General features: G+C 33.5%; 1 long non-coding RNA gene across 1 annotated transcript; it reads left to right on the top strand.

Annotated features, from left to right (window-relative positions):
* The first annotated feature begins 4,072 nt into the window (after nucleotides 1-4,072).
* Nucleotides 4,073-4,761, top strand: LOC149171571 (uncharacterized). The gene is made up of 2 exons (XR_016259562.1): nucleotides 4,073-4,172; nucleotides 4,293-4,761. It is a non-coding gene; the product is annotated as an uncharacterized LOC149171571 (long non-coding RNA).
* The last annotated feature ends 21,787 nt before the right edge of the window (nucleotides 4,762-26,548 follow it).

Below are 26,548 nucleotides of genomic sequence, written 5' to 3' on the forward strand. Positions count from 1 at the left end.
TGGGCAGCGGGGCTAGGGATTAGGGTTAGGCCTTGCTAGTGGGTCGCGGGGCTAGGGATTCCCTTCGGGGGGTTAGGCCTTGCTAATGGGCAGCGGGGCTAGGGATTAGGGTTAGGCCTTGCTAGTGGGCCACGGGGCTAGGGATTCCCTTCAGGGACGTAGCCCCACCCGTGGACGTGCAAACTTTTATAGAGTGAAAAAATAATAAGTTATTTTTCATTATTTAAATTGTATTTTTGAATGTTAAATAGAATATATATAGGACCCAACAAATATTTTAACAATAAATTTAATTTTCATATATATTATATGGACATAAATTAGTTAACATAGATCTCCAAATAACTTATTTAAATATTTTTGAAAAGTATAAGATTTGAATATCTTACTAAAGCATTTCTTTTACTTCTAATTCGTTACAACATATTCATTTTTTTATTATAATAACATTTATTTATATGATATTTTTTCAATTAATCAATTTAATTAGAAAGTAAAAAGACATAACCACTTTAAAAATAAATTTCAAACTTTGATTTGTGAATACTATTATAAATATGTTAAATTATTTTGTAAATTTAAATCTTACTATTAATTTAATATTTATTAATACTTAAATTAAAATTTTATACACCCTAATATAGTTAAACATATATTAACCAAATTAATAATTATTAAATGTGTAGTAACCTTAATATTAAAACTCATTATTTTAAATCTACCACCTCATAGTTTAAACTTAATATTAAGTTTAAAACGTAATATTTTAAACTTAAATATTAAATATTAAAGTTATGTACGAAATGTAATATTAAAATATAAATATTTTAAAAAAATAATATTAAAATCAATTACGAAACACAAAACTAAAACTAAAATATCTCATAATAAACCTAAAACCTAAATATTTTAAACTTAAATATTAAATGGAAATATTAAATATTAAACCTATATACTAAATGTAATATTAAAATCTAAATATTTTAAAAAAATAATATTAAAATTTAATATTTTAAATTTAATATTAAAATCAATTAAGAAACACAAAACTAAAACTAAAACATATCATAATAAACCTAAAAACCTATAACTAAAAACTAAATCTTACATTAAAACCCAAAACTAAACTAAAACCCAAATAAAAATCTTAAAACCAAAACCAAAAAATAAAACCTAAACATAAAAGTAAAACTTAAAACGATAAAAGCTAAACCTAAAACGTTAAAGCTGAACAGAAACTGTCAAACTGACGATGGACTATGACACTTGAATAATTGTCCACCATAGTGACTATATAAGCAAATTCTTTGGCGTTTGAAGATATTCCAGGTTTACCTTATCCTCCAAAACCTTAGTAGTTAGTAACTCGTTTGAATTATCTAATTTTATTTCTTTCAGACTTGGAATGAATTTCATTACATAATGCTATATCACTAAATTATAAAAAACCATTTGCAAATGCTAAATTAATTATTCACGTTTCTCAGATACTCGTAGTTCGTTCTTAAGCGTTCCGAACTGCACTCACCACCGCAAAGTCTCTCGGCTTATTATGGTTTTTCATTCCCACCACCGCTGATGCTTATAATCACAGTCCTAACAATCAGTCAAACACCAATGACAAAAATTTAAATGAAAGCACATCAATAAAGAAGAAACAAATCTACCTTGCCTACGCATGTCCTCTGGTGTTGACCCAATTCAGCATGGTGCCTCTGCCCCTCTTGATTCATATTCCTGAACTTCAGTGATTATACTATTCTCTACAGTTTTGATGCGAACTCAGTATGGGGTTTCATCCTCGCAACCATAGAAAAACATTATTATCACTTGAAACCTGCATTTTAACTTATCGATTGAAACATGTGAAATTGAAAAAGGTAGGGGAAGACTTCGGCCGAAGAGAATGGAAGCAGATTAAAAATATTCTTTTAAAATTAAATCTGGTTTTATTTAACAAGATAAAAAAAAATATCTGAATTTTAATTTCAATATAAATTATATTTATTAGTGTAATTAGAAAAAGTATCACTCTATTTAAAGGGAATAGTCTTTAAGTATGATTCTTCGGAAAGTTTTCTAGTTTGTTTTCAGATTTTGTCTAAAAGAGTTCTTTATTGAAATCACAAGTTTGACAGATAAACTGTTCACATCGAAAGTGCCTTATAAATTTTTGAAGTGATTAATCTATTTATAAATTTAAAAAATCTATTTAAACAACACATCAAAATTTAACCACAAATTAAATCTTCCAACCAAAAATCCACGGAACACTCCAAAAAAATCACACTTCAAAACTACTATTAAAAATATCACTATGGGTCAATCAACCTCACTTAAAAGTATAGCTACCAAATTCGCGAGAAAAAATTAGAAAATTTGCCAATTCGATTCCAACAGCTAATGCAACCTTTTGACTTTTTTCTAAGTTGTGTTCTTAGTTTTTGCCACAAAATTTAGGTACATACATTTCCTCATGCGGTGTTCCTGTGTTTGTGGACAAAATCAAGTAATACATTTAATGGTAAACATTGGTTATAGCGATAGATTTAGTTGAAGTATGGGGCAATTGTGAGAGAAAATGTTTTATAAATATGAGAAAAGGATTTTCACTGCTTTCCTGGATTTGGTATATTTATTGACTTTTCTTATCTACTATCAAATTTTGATTATTTAGCTGGTTAAGTTGCTTACCTTGTTACTGGTTATGTTGTTTGTATGAGTCTAGATCTTATGTTGGTGGAGTGTGCCACCGGAGGCAGAAATTGGGCTTAAAATGCCTTCTCTCACCAACCCAATGAGTCCTTTGATGGTTGATAGCTTCTATTTTCTAATGAGAAGATGAAACTGATAAATATACTTGTGTAGTTTGATCAGGATTTGTGGGTATATAATGTTAAAGTCTTAACATATAGATAATGATAAAGATTGGTATTTAGAAAAATAACATAGAAAATGAAGAAAAATAGAAACAATTGTGAAATTGGAAAAACTATATTTTTCAAATTTGTTGTTGATTTGGAAGGTAGGAAAGTCAAGAAAGCAAGAAAAATAAAGAAGGATTGAAAATAGATTATTACTAATTTTTAAAATATATTTCTATTTTGACAAATGCTACATAAATAAGTTTAGAATGGTGATTTTTTAAATATCTATTTATTTATTAGATAATAGGTAGAGAGTTGTTAGATTTTTTAGATTTTAGATTTAAGGTCTCTACCAAAAATAAGTGTGGTTTTATTTAAAAGTAAATAGCATCTCTAAAATTATTATATTATAGAATTATTAAAAAGTATTTAAAATTTAAAATGAATTAAAAAAAATACTTATAATATATTATTATTATAAAATATAAATATATATATATATATATATAAAAGTCTTTAAAATGTATATTATCAATTTTTTCCTAAATTTTACTTTACATTTTATATAAGATTATAATATCCCATAAAACAAATTCAAATCTAGATTTAAGAGATCTGTGGTTTATATTTTTTGACTTAGTTACCGGAGAATCCACAGTATGAACCATTTTTATGTCAACGTTTCAAATCCATACCCAATTAAAATTTGAAACGTTGACATAAAAATGATTCGTGATATAGATTCTCCAATAACTAAATCAAAAAAATTCAAAACTGGTAACTATGCCTAAAAGATCACATATCACTGTCACTCTGAGTTCCGAGAAACGCAGTGTCACTTAAAGGACCACATATCACTATCTCTCTTTCGGAGAAGTGAACTTCGACGAGTTCAAAGAGCTCGGTTTGAAACATAAGTGTGAGGTCGTCTGCATTGGTTGATGACGGGTGTCGTCTGAAGTAACTTGAATATCGTGCGCCTATCGATTAAATCAACTGCTAAGAGCCCCTTGTCTCCAAATAATTTGGCAGGCAACGTCATGTAATGCTGCCGACTAAGTTTAGTAAACCTTTTCCTTATCCCATGCGACGGCGTGTTAGGCTGCCGACTTACTTTATTAAATATCTTCCTCATCCCGTGCGACGGCGGGCTTCCCCAGAAACCCTAACCCTAAGATATTTTCTGTATAAAACGCCCCGAGCGGCCCCGTCGGGTCGTGGTAGTAATTAATTTGTTTTTCTACTTTGATACACAGATGGGATTTATAGTCCTTGTGGCCTGTTATGACCATACTGCTTTGTTTGGTATTCTCAATAGTTTTTCATGATTCTTGTGGTTCTGATTGCATTCACATGAGCTCTCAATAGTTTCTCATTATTTTTGTACCTCTGATTGCTCTAACATGACTTCTCCTGAAAGTGCAGTTCTGCATAGTCGGGTCCTTAAAATAAAGGCAGAAGATCAACATCTGCGCGATCAAGTTGCAGAACGGTTGGACGCGAGCAAGAGGTCGGCAGCTGTTTGTTTTTCTCCGGAGATGAATGCAGCCATGCATTTTAGGGATTCCAGGCGAACATGTCGTTCACCGCTAGGTTTGAAGGCTAAAATAGCTCAGCCAATTGAACCAAACTGCAATTATCCGGTAGAGTTTGCCCATTAGTTTTGGCTTGTCCTGTTAAATTTTCGGAGAGGGCTATAGTTGAAACTAGGGTGACCCGTGGCCACTATTAGGATATTGCTATTATAGGTATTAGGGTTTATGACTGGATCTACAAAGTTTCCATTTTCAAAGGCTTTATGATATATCTCAAAATCCATATTAATGTATATATCTCCGTTTTATAAGAGTTAATGTATATATCTCTAATCAAATCCATATAAATTATAGATATACCATTTGCATATAAATTATAGATATACCATTTGCAGAACATGTCATACCGAGGTGGATAGCCTATTTTTTTCGGCAGTCTGTGTTTTTGTCTCTCTTGGCTGAGCTGTAACTTCTTATTGTATCATTCTTCTAATAGAATTAGTCCTAGCTGTAACTTCTTATTGTATCATTCTTCTAATAGAATTAGTCCTTACTATTGTACCATTCTTCTTTTTAATAGAATTAATCCTTACTGAGAAAAAAAACATGTCATATGGAAAAACAAAAAAATTTTCCCACTCAGAAAAGAGCTTTTCAATTACAATATTCTAGAAATAAAGTCACCCTTAAATTTGTGGTTTTCACACTTTCTCGATCTTTTTTTAATATCAAGTAAAAATCTTGACGGCCTTACGGCCTTACAAATTTTTGAACTATATTTTTCGGGCAAAATACAAATCACCCCATGAGCCCCTCAAATTCCATCCCTGTGATAATACTCAAATTTAGAGGAAAAAAAGTAATTTTTAATTATAACATAAGCTTTAAGAGAGTTAATTAAATTAGTTGAGTTTTTGTTGTAAAACCATTTTCCTTCAATAATACTAGGGGTCAATTTCTCTCCCTAGTAACTCATTTGATCAAAAATGAAACTTCAATATATTTGAGTGTAGCACTTCCTGACACATCTAATGTTCCATTTGTCTAAACAGGTATGACGTTCTTGCTTTGTATTTAATTATTCTACATAACTCAGAATAGCAGCAATAGCTATAGATATTTATAATATAAATTGTTGCTTTTTTTATTAGTTATGTGGAAATTTTCATATATTTTAACCATCTCGAAATATTTTAAGAATATACTCCACCATTTATTCAAAGCCCATATAGACATGATATATACCTGAATGCACTCATATATAATATTCTTAATACCACCGAGAAGTCCGTGTTTATTTTTAATCTTGAGATTAAAGAGAATCGATTTATTTAAATCGTTTATGCAAAATACATAGTATCTATGGAGAGATCAAGTGATCAAGTAATGTTTACAATATAAGCAAATATGATTACATCGCTGGATGTTTTAGTTGATGTACAGGTACCTGTCGGCTGTCTTAATTAATTTCAGAACCTTTCTCTTTTTCAGTTTTCTGTCAGTTTTTTTTCCCCTTGGTAATAGGGGAGGCAAGTTTTGAGTGATTTTCATTTTAAGTTTATGAAAATTTGCAGGTTCCATTTTCTGCTTTCTTTCACCGTGACTATGTTTAAAAAGATCAAGGATAAAAAAACGCTAATGTTATGCAGTAAGCTTAATTCGATTAATTAAAAAGGAATATTCTATAGATTTCAAATACAATACAATACATATTATCTTATTAAATCATACATATTATTTTATTCATTAATATGATAAAAAAGAAAACTACAAACAATTATGTTTCATTTTCTGCTTTCTTTCCGATCAGGGATAAAAAAAACAATGTTATGCAGTAAGGTTAATTCGCTGTATTAAAAAAGAACAATCTATAAATTTCAAATTAAAGAAAATACATATTATCTTATTAAATCATACATATTATTTTGTTAGATAATAGGATAAAAAAAAACTAAAAGACTTAATAAAATTAGGTGGAAGACTATTTACGAGTGGAATTATTTTCAATCATAATTTTATGTTTTAAATATTTTTATTAAATATTTTAAAAATACAGAAAATGTTAAAATTCTAATTTTTTTTGTTTTTATTCTTATATATTATTATTTTTGCTTTTTTGCTTGGGTGTTCACTAGTTTTTATTTATCTTAATTTTAGATTTATTAAAGGTTTAGAAGGATCAAATATCTTTTTTACTCTAAATGATGCTTGTATCTCAAGAGATTTGATCCTCTAACCTCTTGATAGTTACATAGTTAAGATATATAAGGTTGGTTTAATTATTAATTAATTATTATTTTTCTGGTTTAATTGCCCTCTTTAAATACACAATGAGTTTTCATAAAAATAGAGCTCAAAAATTGTTGGTAACTTGGTTTGGGATGTGTCCCTTTTAAAATAAGATAAAAAAATTCTTTAAATAAAAAAATTAGGCAATAACAAAAATACAAAAATGAATAAATGTTTGGTTTGTTTAATTAAAAATGTATAAAACATCAATAATCTCACTCTGAGAGTGACCAGAAGAAATAAAAATATTACTAAGGAAAATAAAAAAAATAATAAAGAGGAGAAGTATAAATATTTCACTGTCACTCTAAACCATAAATAAAATATTTCAATTCCATATGAAGTAGCAAAAGCTTATCACATTATTTCAATTCCATATGAGATGAAGTAGTTTAAAAAAAAACTATATATACATTATATAAAGCAATTGATTTTTCTTTTATGGTTAAAACATTTTAAACTGTCTCACTATTCAAAAATACAACTTAAATAATGAAAAAATATTACATGTATATATATCTTAATTTCAGATCTATAAAATTACTAGAAAAATCAAATCTATAAACTTACAAACTTTTTATTCAAATTTTACATTTTAAAAAATATTTACACTTAAAAAAATGTGATCCTTCCCAAAAAAAAAAAAGAAAAGAAGAAAGAAAAAGAAAAAAAAGATCATCCCTATAATACTCTTATATATTAATGATATAGATTTTAAAAATATTCCTGAATTAAGAAATATTACCTACCAAGTAACGCAATGAGGCGTATGACCAAACAACTAAATTTCATCGTAGAAAACACTCACCATGGTCTGCAAAAAGGCTACGGAATAGTAAATAATCTGTAATCCACTCAGTTAGAGTAGATAATCTGTATTCAACTATGACAGTAGTGATCAATAACTACCCAGCTGCAGAGGCTTTAAGACTTTATAGCGGGATGCCCACCCATATGGGCATCCATACTAACATTCATGTCACCACATTTCGCCAGCATTTCTTGAACACCTTTTTATCCGAAGTACATTCCACCTGGTGTCCACGTATCGTCCATGCAAAGTTACAACACACTCAAACTTAATTCCAGCTGCTGCCAGCTTATGGAGCTTAGAACCGCGTGCCTTTTTCTTGGCCATCAATATCTACCCAGCTCCATTCCTTCAAACTGCAGTTTGTTACGCAGTTGGGAGGAATGGAACCACCGAAATATGGATGATTAGAAATATTGGATTGTACTCGATGCTATCCCTGTTATATGGAATTGTTCCTTCAAACTGCAGTTTGTTACGCAGTTAGGAGGAATGGAACCACCGAAATATGGATGATTAGAAACATTGGATTGTACTCGATGGTATGCATGTTATATGGAATTACCGAAGTTGATTCGGTTAATGTGGAAGCAAGGGGCGGCTGGATCCATGTCCCATAGAATTATGGATGTCTATATGGTTGTTAATGTTAGAAAACTAATAAACTTAAACAGCGATTTTGCATGCGGAAAGAACTGAAAAGAATCACTGAAACTTAGTGTCCAGGATACGAATTACCTCCAGCCATTGGTGAAACTGTTGATGCAATTTCCTTCTGAAACACCACGCTCCAGCTGCGCATGCAAAAAGGAAGAAGACAACTAGTCTGAAGGCACTTCCGAGCGCTGCTATCTCAGCTAGATAGTGTAGAATGTAAAATATAACTACTAACAGCCCAAAGATCATCAACACCAAATATTTCACATTCAGAACTTAATATGTTGTTTAAGATGACATACCTTGACTAACAGCGGAAGATGTAATGGCTGCCATCTTCTGTCTTCTGTCTTCTGTCTTCTTCTCAGAATTCGGTTTCTCTCCTCTTGCCCTCACTTCCTTATGTGTTTCTTGATGGAGAAGAATACAACTCTTGTGTGGGAGAGAGAGAACCCAATCCTTTATATATTTAACTTTAAATCTGGTACGTCCATCATATACCAATTCAACGCTTTAATGCTTTAATGCTTTAATGCTCTTAATTATAGAATGACTTAATTAGTTGGGTCACATTAAGATTTAGAAACTTCCATTTAATTTCTAACATTCTCCCACTTGACCCGACTATTCATAATATTAAGTGTTGAACATCATACTATGATAAATTGCTGAGAGTTATGGCGGTTGTGCACTATTAATTCAATGCATTCCCTTCCATATACTACAATACCAGCAATCCATCAATTCATACTCATAATTTATATAAAACAGCATAATGGTCCACATAATGTCTTATATCATAATGATTAAACATAATATCTTTATAAGACTCTTTCTTGTTTAAAATTACATAGAATACGTACTACCATATTAAAACAAGAGACACATAATTGTATATCAGAAACACATAAAAGAGCTCAGAATGTCATACATCAATTATTATTAATACAACCAAGACCCATTCTTTGAACATGTTCCTTAAATTGTCTTGGTTGTAACCCTTTCGTCAAAGGGTCTGCAATCATAAGTTCTGTCCTGATGTGCATGATTGACACTCTTTGTTTCTGAACCTCATCTTTCACAACAAGATACTTCAGATCTATGTGTTTGGCACCTTTAGAGTACTTGTCATTCTTTGAGAAAAATACTGCTGCAGAGTTATCACAATAAATTTTCAGCAGCTTGCTAATGGTGTCGACAACCGCAAGTCCTGAAATAAAGTTCCGCAACCATAACGCATGAATTGTGGCTTCAAAACATGCCACAAATTCTGCCTCCATAGTGGATGAAGCAACGATAGTCTGTTTCGCACTTTTCCATGATATGGCACCTTGAGCAAACATAAACAGGTAACCAAAAGTCGATTTCCTAGTATCGATGCATCCAGCAAAATCTGAATCGCTATATCCAATCACCTCTGATTCATTGGATCTTCTATACATGAGCATGTAATCTTTCGTGCCTTATAAGTACCTCAAAACTTTCTTTGCAGCTTGCCAATGTTCCCTTCCTGGATTACTTTGATACCTCCCTAACATACCGACCGCAAAGCTGATATCCGGTCTAGTACAGGTTTGAGCATACATCAGGCTACCAACAACAGATGCATATGGAATTGATTCCATTTCCTTTCGTTCAACATCATTCTTAGGACATTGCATGAGACTAAATTTATCACCTTTCTGTACAGGAACTATCCCAGGTGAACACTTACTCATTCCAAATCTCTCTAGAATCCTTTCGACATATCCTTTCTGAGACAATCCCAATATTCCTTGTGATCGATCACGGAATATTTCTATTCCAATCACATAGGATGCCTCTCCCATGTCTTTCATTTCAAATTTCGTTGAGAGAAATTCCTTAGTCTCACGCAATATACTTAAATTATTTGTAGCAAGCAAGATGTCATCAACATAAAGGACCAGAAAAATAAACTTGCTCCCACTGATCTTTAGGTATATACAGTGATCAACCGTATTTTCCTTAAAACCAAAAGATGTAATAATGGTATTGAACTTAATATACCATTGCCGGGATGCTTGTTTAAGCCCATATATTGATTTCTTAAGTTTACACACCAATTGCTCTTTACCTTCTACAGAAAAACCCTCAGGTTGATCCATATAAACATCCTCGTCAAGATCTCCATTCAGAAAGGCTGTTTTCACATCCATTTGATGCAACTCCAAATCATAATGAGCTACTAATGCCATTATTATTCTTAGTGAGTCCTTTTTCGAAACAGGAGAAAATGTCTCCTTGTAATCAACACCATCTATCTGAGTGTAACCCTTAGCAACAAGTCTAGCTTTATACCATTCGATATTACCACTAGAGTCGTGTTTGGTTTTAAAAACCCATTTACATCCGACTCTTTTACAGCCATGTGGTAACTCAACGAGATCCCAAACTTCATTCTGTTGCATGGATTTCATTTCTTCTTTCATGGCATTAATCCATTCCTTTGACTCTTTACTTTCTACAGCATGTGAAAACGAAACTGGATCCTTATTGATTCCAATATCATAATCTGATTCTTGCATATAAACCACATAATCATCAGAAATAGCTGACCTACGATTTCTTTGAGGTCTTCTTAATGCTACTTGTTTTGGTTCATGCATATCAGTATTATGTAAGTCATTTCCTTCAGGAAGTACTTCTTCATTTATATGTTGTTCATTATCATCATGCTGTTCTACAACAGCTGGAACAACATTTGGAGTAATAGTAGATGGAGGAACTATTCTAGGCAATGTAACATTTACCCTTGTTTCCTTTATTTCTACTATTTCTCTTCAAATACTCCCACTGACTTCACCATTCTCAATGAATCTTGCATTACCATTTTCTACAATTCTTGGACTATGATTAGGACAGTAAAACACATACCCTTTAGATTTCTCAGGGTAACCTAAAAAATACCCACTGATCGTTTGAGAATCTAATTTCTTTTCATGTGGATTATAAATTCTCGCTTCTGCTGGACAACCCCAAACATGCAGGTGTCTTAAGCTAGGTTTCCTGTTAGTCCATAACTCAAAAGGAGTCTTTTGAACAGCTTTACTAGGAACCCTATTCAACAAATAATTAGCGGTTTTGAGAGCATACGACCACAAATTCTTAGGTAGTGTAGAATCTGACATCATACTCCTAATCATATCTATTAACGTCCTATTGCGCCTTTCTGCTACACCATTTTGCTGTGGTGTACCTGGCATTGTGTATTGCGCACATATGCCATGACTTTCGAGGAATTTTGCAAATGGACCTGGACACTGGCCTGACTCATCATATTTACCATAATATTCACCACCTCTATCAGACCTTATGATTTTCACCTTTTTATCTAATTGCCTCTCAACTTCCTTTACAAATGTCTCAAGGACATTCACAGATTGAGATTTTTCATGAAGCAAATAGACATAACCATAACGGGAAAAATCGTCAATGAAAGTGATGAAATACTTTTCTCCATTAAAGGCTGGAGTGTCCATAGGTCCGCAAATATCAGTGTGTATTATTTCAAGAAGCTGGCTGCTTCTAGTGGCTCCTTTCTTATTATGTTTGGTTTGTTTGCCTTTAATACAATCCACACATAATTCTAGATCACTAAAGTCCAAATTTGACAAAATTTCATTACTTACTAATCTCATCATTCTTTCTTTGGATATATGACCTAGTCGTTTATGCCACAAGAAAGAAAAATTTTCATTCAACCTGCTACGTTTACATCCAACATTATTTACTACATTCAACAAGGAATTCGCATAAGTGTCATTCAGTTTCAATTTATATAAACCATCAATTAGAATACCAGAACCAACATTATCAGTATTCTTATATAAATCAAAACAACCAGATCCAATCATACATCTAAAACCAGAAATATCCAATTTACTTGCGGAAATAAGGTTTCTAGATAATGAAGGTACATAAAGGGTACTGTATAAGTCTAATACATATCCACTTTCTAGAATTAGACGATAAGTCCCAATGCCTTCAATTGAAGATTTCATTCCGTTTCCCATAAAAAGAAAACGATCTTCATTTGGATTTATGGTTCGGATCGTAAGAAATCCCTGCATATTGTTGGAAACATGAGTTGTAGCACCAGTATCAAGCCACCATGTATTAATAGGAACTTCAACTAAATTTGATTCAAAACATACGAAAGATAGACAACCTGCAAATCAAAAATGAAATAACTATAAGCTCATAACTAACGCGATTCAGATGTAGACATAATAGTATAATATAGCACTCCTTTGGGTAGATACTATCTTATACTTAACATAATTAAATACCAAAACATAAGTAGGTAATAAATATATTCAATTAAATAGAACTGACATCTTTGGATGATCAATATTTATTTAATCAAAATATCTATCAAACCTCATCATGTCAACTAGTTATAGAACAAGACTTTCCTTTGGGTAAGTTCTCAGGTTCTATCATTAGTGACGCCAATTTTTAATTGGTATTATTATAACTGGCAATTTCTATCAATAATCATTATGTCACTTATGCACTAAATGATTATTCTGATTTTGACCACTTTGGTGATTAACAAAATCATAAATCTCATGTGCATAAATAATTTGCAAAACAGCATTCTGATTTTGACCACTTTGGTGATTAACAAAATCATAAATCTCATGTGCATAAATAATTTATAACACATACCTTATGCAAAACAATCAGTCATAGAGCAATTACTTTTATGCCCAAATTTCAAACAATTATTTTGCACCAGTAAACTTTACCAAAACAGTAAATGATGCACGAAAAGACCCGATTGAAACCCCTTTATTTCAACTTCAAATATTCAGATCATGCATTTCTAAACACCCAATATTGGCGGCCTCAATCTGGTCCCATGTGACCAAGCTCCCAAACACCGAATCCGCAATGTCGCGCACTCAATAAAATCTTAAGGCCCAATGGTCTACCGCATGTAATGTTTTCAATAAAACCTCCAGATCCAATGGCCCATCGGGAAACCCCACCGCGTCTTACTATTTATTGGCCAGCAAAGTACAGGTTTCTTCCATTATAGCGAGCCAAGAAATATATACACATTACATATATAATAAACCTTAAGTTGGTGGGAGTTCAGCATCACACATTTAATGAGAGGAACAGCTAACGCAAGTGGAGATGTGAATGTTTATGGAATTGAGTATCCGTGAAGCAGACGAAAATTTTAATTTCTTGGTCGGTTTTTTAGTTGGATTTCAGAGGTCAGAGGATCGAATCCATTGGCTTTGCAGTTGTTTTATGAAATGCAAAGAGCAGGCGTCAAACCAAATCAGTTCACCTTGACCAGCGTGAAAATCTTGCTTTAATACATCTCCGCGCCATCAATTATACTTACTACTTGCAAATACTTGAAAATTAATGCATAAATATGACATCACGTGCATAATGGGAGAAACAAGTTCGGACATCACTTCAGAAACTCGGAAAAGAGTACACAGTTCAGTCAATGGAATTCGGATCCGCCTGAGAGGTAAAGTGAAGGACGACCCTGTTCTCATTTCAAATGGCCATACCTACGAGAGGAAAGCAATCTCGCACGAGTTTGCCAAAGGCGGATTGAAGGATCCCATTACAGGCGAAGGCCTAAAGGATGGCGTTTTGACACCGGCAGCGCAATTACATGGCTCGGATTTTGAAGGCAAGAATTGAGCTTGAAAATCGAAACGATGCTGAGCGAGTAAGGGCGCTTACGGATTGGATTAACATCATGAGTAAAGCTCAATTGCAATCATAGGAAATATTCAGTTATTGATTTTCTCTGATACCAAATGTAAAATATAACTACTAACAGCCCAAAGATCATCAACACCAAATATTTCACATTCAGAACTTAATATGTTGTTTAAGATGACATACCTTGACTAACAACGGAAGATGTAATGGCTGCCATCTTCTGTCTTCTGTCTTCTGTCTTCTTCTCAGAATTCGGTTTCTCTCCTCTTGCCCTCACTTCCTTATGTGTTTCTTGATGGAGAAGAATACAACTCTTGTGTGGGAGAGAGAGGACCCAATCCTTTATATATTTAACTTTAAATCTGGTACGTCCATCATATACCAATTCAACGCTTTAATGCTTTAATCCTTTAATGCTTTAATGCTTTAATGCTCTTAATTATAGAATGACTTAATTAGTTGGGTCACATTAAGATTTAGAAACTTCCATTTAATTTCTAACATAGAACAGAAGGGGGTTGAGATATGAGCTTGGGGACCAAACAGATGAACATATAGCTAAGCTTCCATCAAGCTTCTAAAAGCTATGTGTTAGAAAAACCACAAATCAAGGTAGAGATCAGATCAAAGTGATGGACGACTTTAGTAGCTCCCAATTATAAATTTAGTAATTGCAGTTGATTTTCTTAACTTAAGGAAACTACTGCAGTTGGTTTCCATAAGTTAAGAAAAGCTGCAATTCCATAAATCAAGGTAGCTTTTGTGTAAAATCAATGGAGTTTAACATTCTCCCACTTGGTCCATACTTCCAAACTTAATGTCTCAAAAACCATTGACAATCTGTATTAAGTAATGAATACATGAATCATGGCGATAAGTCCTCTTATGACGAGTATTATCTTCCATGTATTACTATGCATTTATTCTTATTCTAATTTATGTGGCAACAATTTCTTAATGAATAAACCTTATGTTTATTCTTGGTCCTTCTTAAATGAATTTTCTCAAATCAACTTAAGGTGCACATAAATATGAGAAAAAATATCACAATAATTAAGAATTTCATTAAAATATCATTGTCCATACAATGAAAAACTTCATAATGGAACCAAGTCCCATATTCAATACATCATCCTTGAATTTAAACGGTGGCATGCCCTTAGTTAAAGGATCGGCGATCATTAACTCAGTGCTGACGTGCTCAATGACCACTTTATTTTCTTTAACACGTTCCCTTATAGCTAAATACTTAATGTCGATGTCTTTATTTCAACTCCCACTTTTTTAGCCATAAAACCAGCAGCTGAATTATCACAATATATTCTCAATGGCTTAGAGATAGAATCCATAATTCTAAGCCCAGAAATGAAATTCTTAAGCCATACACCATGTAAAGCAGCCTCAAAACAAGATATACATAAGCATGTAGTCTTTGGTCCCTTGAAGGTACCTCATTACTTTCTTTGCAGCTCTCCAATGGTCTAAACCTGGATCACTCTAATATCGTCCCAACATTCCCACAACAAATGCAATGTCAGGTCTTGTGCAGACTTGAGCATACATTAGGAATTGCTGATCTCTTAGGTCTAGTAGATCTTCTTAATGTTGTACCATCATTTTCCTGAGAAGTATGTGGTTCAACTTGTTGTTCAAAAGTTCTTGGCAACTCTTGAACTCCTTGATCTACTGGAATATCGTCAGCAGCTTGTGGAACTTCAACAATTGGTTGTTCAACACTAGTTTGTACTTGAGGGGTGCTATGAATAATAACCAATCTTTCACTTGAAGTGGAAGGTTGAGATTCTGAATGATCTTTCTCAGAAACTATGTTTCTGGTTTGATCGCTCCCACTGATCAAGTCATTTTCAAGAAACTTTGCATTTCTTGATTTTACAATCCTAGTGTTGTGAGATTGACAATAAAATCTGTAAGTATGTATGATTTCTAATATGTCTGAACTCCTATTGGCACCTTTCTTTGACTTGTTGGTCTGCTTTCCCTTTATGCAGTCCACACAAGTCTCAAGATCAGTAAAATCTAGAGTATTAAGTATTCCTTCATTTACCAATCTTTTAATTCTATCTATGGAGATATGACCTAGTCTCCGGTGCCATAATTTAAAGGAAACTTCATTAATAACACATCTTTTAGTGCCAGTGTGAACATGCATTGAATCATATGTGACATTGTTTTGTAAATTAATGCAGTAAATACCATTTTAGACAAAATACCATTCCCAACATAATCAGATTTATAGAATAGACTGAACGATTTTTCTGAAAAGTTTAAGGAATATCCAAAAGGTACAAGTCTTGAAACTGAAATCAAGTTTCTAGAAAAACTTGGAACATAAAAGGTCTTTTCTAACTCCAAAACAAAACCACTACTTAAAGCTAAATAACATGTTCCTATAGCTTCCACATGCGAGCCCATCTTGTTTCCTGATAAGATGCTTTGCTCACTTCCCACTGGCTTCCTTAGGTTTTGCAAACCTTGCAAGGAATTCGAAATGTGAATTGTTGATCCAGAATCAATCCACCATGTGTTAATATTAACATTAACCATATCAGATTCATAACAAACAAACGAGATTACTTCCTCAAGTTCGGGAATGTCAGAACGAATTTCAGAGAAATTTGCAAGTTGTACTACTGCATCAAAATAAAGAATCACATGCTTATGTTGAGGCTTAATAAACTTTCATGTTTTACCAATGTAAAACATGGTAAAAAGAATTGAATCAAATGACATGAAAATTGCCTGTGGGCTAAATTTTCAATTCAAGTAGATTCAATAAAACTTTATGAACTTTCACGTTTTACCAATGTAAAACATGGTAAAAAGAATTGAATCAAATGACATGAAAATTGCCTGTGGGCTAAATTTTCAATTCAAGCAGATTCAATAAAACTTTATGAACTTTCACGTTTTACCAATGTAAAACATGCTAAAAAGAATTGAATCAAATGACATGAAAATTGCCTGTGGGCTAAATTTTCAATTCAAGCAGATTCAATAAAACTTTATGAACTTTTACGTTTTACCAATGTAAAACATGCTAAAAAGAATTGAATCAAATGACATGAAAATTGCCTGTGGGCTAAATTTTCAATTCAAGCAGATTCAATAAAACTTTATGATAAAACTTATTAATTCATAACTCCTGTGGGTAGGTTATGAAATTTTATCCTAATTAATCACATAAATATAATAAAAATTCCTGTGGGATAAAGTTTATTATATTCAGTGTAATTAATTACAATTTAATGTCTAAATAATCTTTATGTGATCTTGCCAATCAATATATAATTGTATTTAATTAAATATGCTGTGGCTATTCTCTAATTAATTAAAATCATATGGATCACTAGACATTATTTTGTTGCATAAACAAAACTTAACCAGAGAGAAAAATAATGTTTGCTGAAAGGAGTAAGTCAAAATGACATTTTAATAAACTCCATAAAACTGTAATAATTCTCCAGCAAAATCAAAAGCAGTCAGCATTACCGAAAATGACTACAAATTGATTGTTCAATTTATAAACTTAACCCAGAGATTGACTGAATCAGCTTTGATCTACTTTGCATTTGCATAGCAAATGCAGTTCGAAGGCTAGCTGGCTTGACTTCAGGCTCCATCCTTAAGTTTATAAAACAACAAAATTGACCAGCAAACAAGCTATTTTGCTCACAAAAACTTAATTTTCAACAACGCTAAATCTGAACTTCATGCGAAATAAACATAGGATCAAAACTGAATGCCCAAATGAGAAATAAACCATTTCTTATTTCTCTTTAATCACAAATGTTCATAAATGTAAGTTCAATGTAAATTTTTACAATAAATATGTAATCAATTATAAAATTTACTTTGCATTTTGCATTGTTGATTTTATATATAGTTATCCAAATTAACTAATTTGATTTTCGCTGCACTTTGACAGTCAAAGTTTTACCGATAACCTCATAATTATGTACTTCCTCAATACTTTGAGGAATGAATTGCTGAAGAAAAATTGAATGGCAAAAAAGATTAAGCAGCTCTAAAGGTATTTGGTGTCTCCAATCAATAAAGGTCTGTTTTCCACTAAATTAATCAAAATGCAACAGATCTCGCTTTGGAAATATTGGAGCAAAAGCCATTTTAAGAAAAATACATCTGGAATTTCCTTTATCTAAGGCATTAAATAAGCTAACAGCATGGGTAAGTTGACTATGAAATCAAACCCCAGCTATGCCATGATAAACTCTCTGTAAATTCATATTCTTAATACAAGAATGGTATATTCCAGTAATTCCATCACGAAATAGCTTTTTAACGAACAATATTTTGACGTATTGTAAATCGCCTTTGTTTATTCTTTAAATGCTAATTGCATGTAGTGTTAGCATTATTGTGAATCATATTAAAACCGATATAAGTCCCGTATCGTACACACACAACTTCAAAATTTCTTCTGGGTATGACTTTTCCAGACAATTGAAACAAAATTTACTAACCCATAAGAGCCTCGGAAAGTAATAATTACTTGAATATTACATAAGCACGTAATATTCTTATTCAAATATTACATATTCAAAATATTACATATAAATACTTGAAAGCATGTAATAAGTAATTAATACTTGAATATTGAATTTGAATATGTAATTACTTGAGATTACTTGAAAAAATCTCAACAATTCAAATGTACTAACCCATAAAAAATCTCGTTTCATACCATCAAGAGTCCCGAACGTAATTCAGAATGGGTTTTAATTGTGGTCTAAATATAATATTAGTTATATATATATAACCAACTCCATTATTAAAGAAGCAAACCCACGTGCTTGTGACAAAACCAAGTCACATAAACCAAGAGTTTTGTGAACGATTTTTCATCACAAAAATGTATGTCAAATTATCAAAATAATCCCTGCCATGGATTTTCATTGAGACGCAGCAGGGATGAGACCAGGTAAATTTGCTATGTATTTAGTTTTATTTTAATTTTACCGTTTTGAGCAAAATAACCTCTCTGATCTTTGAAGTACTTAGTATTAAAGTCTTTCAGATTGCAGTTGCGAAGAAAATTTTCTTTCCACAATGCCTCCAGCATTTTACGAGACAGAATAAGGTTTAAGGCAGAAAAAAAAAAACAAATACATATCACCCAAACCCTATGCAGAGATTTCAACTCAAAACCAATATCAATATCTAAATCTAAACCTCTGCCCACAAACTCCAATCACCAGAATTTAAGCTTTTATCACACTCAAAATATTTAATAACGGCAATAACTTGCAGTCTTAGATAGTAAACAACCAACAAGAATTTGCCGATTAACCTCTTGAAACGTGTAAAGTCAATAGAGGCTCTAAAATATAAATAACTTCCAATTTAAGTTACTAAATGGAACCAGCGAACTTGACTACACGCAGAATACTCACCTACGCGCAATCAACTCGGAAATTTTAAAAGTCGGCCTCCAATCTTCAGCGAAGATTGAATTAAGGCAAGCGGTATGGTCGGCGGCAGAGTAGTAAATTGATTATCGAATATCATAAAAATATTCGAAGAGCACTGCGTTCCGAATGCACAGATACTGAAGAAATTCATTAAAGAATCGATGATGCCGCCATTAGTGGACAAGGCGGAGTGAATTAAGGTTTCCCTCCGCGTTTGTGCCTCCAAAGCGGCCACAAACTATTATTCTATATTAGATTAAGATTAGATTACTTCCACAACCCCATTAAAACAATAAGGGGAGAAGAAGAACAACAGTGGAGGAAGCATCGAAGCAGCAGAAACAACACCAGCGAATGAAATGAAACGAAGCAATACAGAACTGACGATGAGATTCAGTCGAATAAATGAAAATAAAATTCATTTCAAAATATTCGAATCCACACCAAGGCAGAGGTAAACTCCGCTCTGATACCAACTGTTAGAAAACTAATAAACTTAAACAACGATTCTGCATGCGGAAAGAACTTAAAAGAATCACTGAAACTTAGTGCCCAGGGATACGAATTACCTCCAGCCATTGGTGAAACTGTTGATGCAATTTCCTTCTGAAACACCACGCTCCAGCTGCGCATGCAAAAAGGAAGAAGACAACTAGTCTGAAGGCACTTCCGAGCTCTGCTATCTCAGCTAGATGGTGTAGAACTGAAGGGGATTGAGATATGAGCTTGGGGACCAAACAGATGAACATATAGCTAAGCTTCCATCAAGCTTCTAAAAGCTATGTGTTAGAAAAACCACAAATCAAGGTAGAGATCAGATCAAAGTGATGGACCACTTTAGTAGCTCCCAATTATAAATTTAGTAATTGCAGTTGATTTTCTTAACTTAAGGAAACTATTGCAGTTGGTTTCCATAAGTTAAGAAAAGCTGCAATTCCATAAATCAAGGTAGCTTTTGTGTAAAATCAATAGAAAAGCTGCAATTCCATAAATCAAGGTAGCTTTTGTGTAAAATCAATGGAGCTTAACAATTAACAGCTGATAGAGTTTTGAAAGATTTTGTAGTCCGGCCGATATTCATCACCCTTTTTCCCTTTCGAAACGATGTCCTTGAAATGAAAAAATTTAAAACAATATTCATAAGAAGCCATAAAAGATACTAGATTTGTAATTTTTTAAAGTATGAGTGTGTATACACATTAAATATTGTATATTTATATATATCCATATGCAGTAGTGGAGGGCATCCTTATAAATAGTAATGGAAAAGGTCATTTTAACAAATGATACATTTGAGTTTACAATCATGAGTAGTTGAGTATTTGGGTGCATTGTAAAAATCAATAAAACCAAAATGTGTTTTCATAATTGGTTTTATAAACTTTTATAATCAAAAAAGAGAAAAACCATACGAAGAACACTTCTCTAAAAGACACCAAACAAAACAAAGAAATGGCTTTCTAAGAAGAACTTACTTCACCTTAAGCATGTATCTTAATTGAAAAAATGAGGACATATGAAGTGCATGTGGATCTCATTGTGTTTCTTCTTTTGATACACCATTGGGTTGTGAGAAATGTTTATGCCATTATCACACCTAAGAGTCTTTCATTAGCTATTGAAGCCAAGGAAGAAATACCTAAAAGTGTAACACAATACTCAACTTCTACACAACATAATGCAATTGCTAATTACTTTTTGCAAGACCATGCAATAAGAGAGGATCCAAAAGACAAAACCAGATGTGGACTTTTCATCATCAACCAAACACAATCAAAATCAATGAATCCCAAAATATGAGAAGCACCAAATGTGTACTAAACGTCAAAATTGATTGTACCCTCGATGTACCTCGATGTGCTTTACAATCTTCTTGTGACTCTCATGATGATCTTGAGAGAATTGAGATACAAGGCTTGCTGCAAAAGATATGTCAAGATGTGTATGGGTTAGATACAATATACTCCCAACCAATTGTCCATAAAGAAAATTATTAACACATGATGTATAGAATATGGAAGAAAGGGTAACACTTAACTATAGGTGTAGGCTTACATTTTTCCATGTTAAAGTGTTGAAGAAGATCAAGAAAATATGCAAAATTCCAAGATATATGCAATTATAAAATTATCCATCTTCTCATACCAAGATCAAGGAGCTTGTTTGGGACCATACAATAAACATTAATGCATTCAAACACTAGAAGGATTCTATAAAGAACCAATCGGTTGCTACATGTGAATTTCTTCATGTAGATCACCATGCAAATAGGTTCTCTTCATATCCATCTAGTAGACATCCTCAAGAGACAACAAGCGAATCCATAAGATATCCATTTTGTGACATGCTCAAAGGTGTCATAATAATCTATCCCTTCAACTTGTGAAAATCCCTTGGCCATAAGACATGCCTTATGCTTGTCGACAAAGCCATCTACCATGTATTTGTTTCTATATATCCATCTATAGAAAACCAAATTTCATCCCTTACGAAGAGGAATTAGATCCCATGTGTGATTCTTCACGAGGGGAGAATATTCCTCTTTCATCTTAACATCTCATTCAAGTATTCCAACTACATTAAAAAACTATTATGGATCATCTAAAATGGAATGACTAAGAAATGAGACACCATTAATTGGTGACTAATTATAGTGAGGGACAAAGGAAAAATAATTGAAATCAGTTGGGTCATATCCATGTGTTAGGCCTATTTCACTTGTGAAAGCTCCTCTTCAATTTTTTTCATGTCAAGTTGTTCCTTTTTATAATACTCATGTTTTGTTGGTGTTGATGAATTGTATATTCTTCATCATCTTTTTTTTTTATATAAAAGAAAATCTATCAATATTCTCTACACCATTGATCTGAAATGGGGACCTAAAGGCTTCTTGTCAAGCTTACAAGAGCCTCTCCCACTCCAAAGCTTATATATTCCCAACATCTGTGCTTATGATTAACCAATTGTGGAATAAATAACTTGAAATAGGTGTATGCTTGTGTTTGCTTCTAACTGTTAAGTGCTTTAACTTGATTTGCTTAAACTAATATAAAACATATATAACAACAAATATAATGTAGCAATAAGCAATCACACATAACAACAATATAATATGGAGTTCACCAAAACCTCTTGGGCTACGTCTTTGTGAGCTCTAGTCAACTCGACTAGGCTCTCTAGGATTATGGTAATCTTTCTTTTACAAGTTCCACACTCAACTCCATTGGTTTATAACTGAACCTATGGGTTTAGAATACCATCTTATCTCACTGGCTGTGCTTTAGCTATAGACAGATCTAGGCTTCTCTGAACTTGACTCCTTTAGTCAGTGCTCTGAGCTTCTTGAGCTTCTGGCCTCTCTGACTCCCTCAAAATTCTGTGTTGTCTCTGGAATCCTTCTTCTGTCTACAGTATAACAGTCACCAACAACAGCTTGATCATTTCGATATTTTTTTCGTTCTAAACTTCATTGTAGCTTCATGGCTCTTTAGAAGTCCATTTGAGCTCTCTGGCTCTGCAGCTTTACCTCCAACCTCTGGTGGTTATGCCTCTGCGCTCGGCTCTGGCTCTTGGCTTTGGCTCTAGCTCTGGCTCTGGCTCTGTTAAGCGCTTTGGCTTTGGCTTTCCAACCTCTAGTGGCTATGCTCTGTTAAGCGCTCTGCTTTCTCCGACATCTAAGCATTCACTGGGCCTTCCAATGGATTCCCCAACATCCTTACTCTACCCACACATTCATTGAAGAATATTTTGGCTTCTGGAGCTTCTCTGATCTCTCTCTTTGTTATCTCTCGGCCTCTACAAATACCTCCATCAATTTTGTTCTCTATGTTTTTGTAACACATCGGTTACAGTCCTTCATCATTGAAGAACCCGACTGTTTCATCACAAGAATCAATTTACAATTGGAAAGGAACCGACGGTGTGGAAAACCTAGTCGTTTTGCCTTCCTCTAGCCGAAATAGACAAATAATGGAAATACACAGGAAACAGACGCAAAATGCATCATGGCCTTTAGCCCAGACTTCAAATAATATGAAATCGCGCTTATGATCCCATCAGGTCCGTCTTTGCTTATAATATCGCAATTGCATAGGAAGAAGATCAAAACCTCAATACACGAGAAACACACAAAAATCCACATAAATCGGATTTCAAATTATATTCAATTGTGTTTATAAACCCATCGGGTTCGTGCTCTGATCGCAAATCGCAAGCGCGTCTTGCATATGTTAACGGCGCATTTGTATTGGTTCCCCGATCGCCGATCACAGCATATCGCATATCGCTATCGCAGTGTCCTACCACCAGGCCTTTATCCCTTCAAGCTCCGATCTGATATGTCTTACGGATTCGATAAGGGTTTTAGGCTGTGGAATATAGTATTTTGGGTCCGCTTCCATATCGCTCCATCGCCGATCGCTTTATCACACATCGCAATTCGGCTTACCTAAGGTTCTAATATCGCATGGAAGCCTGCCTTCGATGCAATATATTGGAGATCGCAATCAGGGAGTCCTTCCGCCCTTACTTTAAGTCTTCCTGTGGCTTTTTCCGATGTGATTTCCTTAAGGAGTGCATATTTCCCATTAAGTCCCATTTATAAGAAATTATTTCCTTTTCTAAGGTTAATGGGCAAACTTCTTTTTACATTAACTTCTTCATCCAAAGTCCGTTTTAGCCCATTCAAATTGCGTTAGATTCAGAATGAAGAGATCTCTGCAATGAGACTATTTCCAGGAGCATCCTTTGACTTTAATTTTTCCTCTGTGAGGAAAATTCATAGACTTAGAAGTCTATGTTAGATCCATTTTGGATCACACCTTCCCACTAAAAGAACTTTTGGTCTCCAAAAGACTGATATACTGATCTGAATAGTAAATGAGAGTAACAACACCCTCTTCTTTCAGCCTCCATACATTTGCCTTGCATAGTGCCTCTGAACTAAAGCCTTTGACCCTTTCCTTCCTGGATATGCTGGTCCTCCTGGGAAGAATTGTCTTCCTCCTTGATTTCATGCAGAACTCCTACTGAGAAGGTCACAAAAGGTAGTTTGAACTTCTCTGCCTTGATCATGGATCCAAGTTGGTTCAAACCAATGTGAAGTTACATCTTCTTTACAAAATTTTCATTTGTATCTGTTTGACATACTGTCAACAACAACAGGATTACAGAAAACAACTGGATGGCCTAAACTCCTACTTCAATAAAAGAAATAGATTTCACATCTTGTGAACACCTCCATGTCTTTACATCTGCATAAAAATGATTGACTAGATAACAAGCCAACAAAACATGCCTTTAAAACAATTGACCCTTCAAGTCAAGCATGTCTTTACATCTTTTTCTACATGCTTTTCCAAAGATGAAACACTTCATCATTATCTCCATCTTGGAGACCAAATCAACTTTTCCCAAGTCAATATTACATGCATGTTTAAAACAAAGCAATCAACCCTTCAAGTTAATTACACATACATGTTCAAATACAAGGAAATCATCAACATCCCTGTGTTCATGCATATCATTCTCATGCATGAATTTCATCCTTCAACTTTTGCTTAAGTACACTGTATTTTCGAAGTTGAAATGAAATATAATGTAGCAACAATAAAGTGAGTCTCCTACTCAACTTTTCCATTCACCCTCTTGGTTTTTTCCTGCAACTTGTAAATAGATGTGATTTGATATAATGCATCTTCAAAAAGACATGCAATCTTAATTGGATAAGAATTCTAACCATTTCTTACCAATCCATTTCAAAGGTCCTTCCTTTGTCTGCACATCAGCATCAACATGTGAATCATCTTGAAACACATCATTCATGGAAACTTCCTTTCCATTTATGCCATTTTCTCTTTCCACCTTATTCAACTTTTGTGGAAGCATTGTTGGATTCATAGTCCAACATTTTGCAACAACATGTCCTTGCTTATGGAAATAAGTGCAACACATGTGCATCCTCTTGGCAACATGATTTGCCTTGTCCAGTGGACCTTTGGCTTCTTGCTTCCTTTCCTTCAAAAGTTTCCTGTATGTGGCCATTCTCTTCCAACATCTAGAAACATTATGGTTAACCAAACCACAAAAGGAACATGCAATTCTTTTCCCATACTTATATGGAAATTTATCATGCTTTACATAATCAAAAGGAACATGATTAGAACTATATTTATACCTTTCTTTTTCACCTTTATTACCTTCATGAGGAGGTGAATTGAATGAAGAAGTAGCTCCCTTTGGAACACCATCAACCTCTTCAATGGTTTCAAAGTTTCCACAACTCTCTGGTTCAAGTGTATGTTGATATACACTTTCTTTCTGCAAAGTATGCTTCGCACTATTGCATTCCCCAAGAATACAATCTTTACACTCTTGAGGTAGAAGACCTGCAATGAAACTCCTTCTTGGAACTGTTTCAATGGTCTTCATGGTAGCTTTGGAACTTTCTCCAAAAGACTATCCATAGCCAAGACCCAAATACTTAGGCCTTTCCTCAACTATTATTGGCTCAACAATACCCTGTGCATGTTTGCCCAAGCCCTTTCCTTCATAGCCCATCTTGGACATTAACTTGGAACCTATGCCTCTGGTATGTTTTTCAAAAGAACCAATATAAACATTCTTAGAGGAAATTCAAGACAAACTGGAATTATTTACTTTTTCTTCAAGCTGATACTTGACTAAGGCTTCTTTGGCAATAATGAGCTGTGTCTCCAACTCATGCATCCTTTCTAGGTTCATATTTGCAATATGAAGTTGGCCTTCCACTTTAGGAAATTTGTTAGAAAGCAACTGCTGCTCTTCCTTCATGGGATTCAACTGCTCTCGAATTCCAACACTCATTTCTCTCACCATATCCATCATGATGCACAAGTCTTGCTTCATGTCTTTACCACAGAATCTTGTGATGAAGGAGGGTTTTGAGGACTCACTTGTAGAAGTTGTCATTATGAAAATGAATAAAAGAACTTCAAACAAGATTAACAAAGAGCTTATTCAAGCAACCTTTTGCAACAAACCTCTTATGCTTCAAGGATTGCTTTGAGGTCCTTTGGGATAAGAAGAATGCCTTCAGCCCTTCTTCCTTCTTGTCCTCTCCTGGACTTAGCTATCAATACCTTTCCCTTCGCCTCTGTAGACTCAAACAATAGTCAGTTTACAAAAAATCAAATAACAAAATCCTTGCTACTGTTTGAACACTTTTTAAGTCAAACAAGC

Source organism: Pinus tabuliformis, chromosome 4_2 (assembly GCF_031772625.1).
Source record: "Pinus tabuliformis cultivar Carrire ecotype Pingquan chromosome 4_2, CPIR1, whole genome shotgun sequence".
NCBI classification, from domain to species: domain Eukaryota; kingdom Viridiplantae; phylum Streptophyta; class Pinopsida; order Pinales; family Pinaceae; genus Pinus; species Pinus tabuliformis.